The 2138-nt window shown below is 40.4% G+C and overlaps 1 long non-coding RNA gene across 1 annotated transcript in view; it reads right to left on the bottom strand.

Annotated features, from left to right (window-relative positions):
• LOC113481335 overlaps window positions 1–2051 on the bottom strand; it is a 20744-nt gene extending 18693 nt beyond the window's left edge. The window contains exon 1 of the long non-coding RNA XR_003398658.1: window positions 1802–2051. This is a non-coding gene — a long non-coding RNA (uncharacterized LOC113481335). The remainder of the gene's footprint in view (window positions 1–1801) is intronic.
• Window positions 2052–2138: the final 87 nt, after the last annotated feature.

Genomic DNA, 2138 nt, shown 5'->3' on the forward strand with positions numbered 1-2138 from the left:
GCCGCAGCCTCCCGCGGCCCCCGACGCCCTCCGTCCCTGCCTGTTTATGTTTTAAGTCCACCCGATCTTATATGTAACAGCAATATATATGTTAATTGAAAACTTCTGAATTTAAAAAGGTTGTGACAAGTTATAATTTGTCTTGTCAATGTCTGGAATCCTTGTTTAGCTCTTTAGTTGTGTCTGCTGCTCGTGCCTGTCAGATAACAGCTTGCCGAACACGCTGCCTTCCTCTCTTATGGCACGGAAATGACAAATGTGCTGTTTTATCCATACAATTTATTTCATTATTGTTGCCAGCACGAAGCATCACAATCAATCATAAGGAAGTCCAGTTGGCAGGTGTCAATCTTGGTATGTTTTTGTACGTCTCAGTCTATATTTAATCCAATTACAAGGGTCATGGAGTAAGTGCAAATCCCCTTGTTACAACTCACATCTTATTCAAGATTTAAAGTAAAAAGTCAACTTGATCACATGGGCGCTTTGGGGGACCTCCGATACCTTTTGATATGTCGTCCCCCCCCTCCCAAATTATGCAGAGATAGCGTTTTATTAAAGAGTTATCGCGGGTCGGTTGGGGTTTGGGGATTTTTTTTTTTTCCCTGAGTGTTTGTGTGCAAATGAAGTATCTTGTTATTTTGCTAAAGAAGAGGGAGGCTTTAATGATGGGAGATCTTTCCGCTCATTGCCCTTTCAAATACAATTGTAGATCGAACTCAGCCTTGTCACGTTGAGGAAAAGTGAATTTCTAACATCCAGGACGTGCCTGTCGACTTTCAGCGAATTGCATCCAATCACCCCCAGGGAATTCAGCTAATGTCTCAGTCTAAACCGGGATGAGGGGAGAAAAACAAATCAAACATTGTCCGGAGTCACGCTTATTATGAAAATGTTTTAAAGGATAGAGAAGGGAAATAATTCAAGACAACCCAGAATAAAGTTTTAGACAAATTAATAGCATTAGGAGTCCTCGGGAAAAAAATATAGAGAAAGCCCAGTTACAAAGTTAAGGTAGAAAGAAATTATTTATAGTTATACGTCTCTTTTTTAAGCAAGAAGTTTTGCTGAGGTTGTTTTTTTTTTTAAATCTTGATTTTTTTTTTCTCTTTTTTTTTGATGAGAAAACAAGGTTACGGCATTGAAAGTAATGGTCTTATTATACAGTCGTCTGCAGTGGGATTCTTCACGAGGGAAAATGTTATCTTTCTGCTAAATTTCTGTCTTTAGGACGCTTCAGTTCACGGAAGTTTCTTGCAGCATCTTAAATTAACCCCCCAAACGCACACTCCTGTGCATTAATCCCGCTTGTTACAACAAGTTTCCAGCTCGCCAGGGTTCACAAACCGGGGTGCCCCGTGTCAGCCGGCTCAGCCCGCTCTTGGCGGGTGCTCAGGAGAAGGCGAGTTGCAACCGTTTACCAGGTTGCAGGAGAACCTCGCAGGCTGCCACCCACACAACAGACGGAAAGCTCTCAGACCTCTACATGGCAACACACAAAAAGCCATTTCAAGAATAACTCAGGTATTTTTTATTCGAAGAGATGGAGCTATTCAGTTTCTATCAAACTGCGAGAGGGTTGAACCGACAGGACGAGAGGATTAAAAAAAATCCAACCCCATAAACAACAACAACAACAAAAAAACCCACAAAAAAACAACAAACAACCAAAACCAAAAAAAAGAGCAAAATTACATTTCTGCACCAAGGTTTAAACGCAATCCTGGGGGCAAATGAGAAACGTTAGACAAGCAAAGAAACGTGTGGGGGAAATAAAAAGAAAGTATTTAAAAACACATACCTTGGACAAGGGCAAAACATCCCAGCTAAAATGCTAGCCAAGTGCCTCTTTCCTTGAAAGCCAAAACCACTTTTCTATCGCAATATTTTTCCCGTTCTAGAGAGTTTCCTTTGGTTTTTACCGTTTATTGGAGCTAGTCTTGGACCCTGCAGCCTGTGCAATGCCACAGTAAACAAATTGTTCTGATGTGCTTATTATTATTGCTCAAGTTCTGCTTGGATAGAGAATTAAAGCTCATTATTACAGTGTGTGTTGAGAATTGCTCAATCTATGTGAACACGGGGGTTTGGGGCATCCTCGAGAAAAAAAAAAAAAAAAAAAAAAAAAAAAAAAAAAA

Source organism: Athene cunicularia (assembly GCF_003259725.1).
Source record: "Athene cunicularia isolate RWA chromosome 5 unlocalized genomic scaffold, athCun1 chr5_part3, whole genome shotgun sequence".
NCBI classification, from domain to species: domain Eukaryota; kingdom Metazoa; phylum Chordata; class Aves; order Strigiformes; family Strigidae; genus Athene; species Athene cunicularia.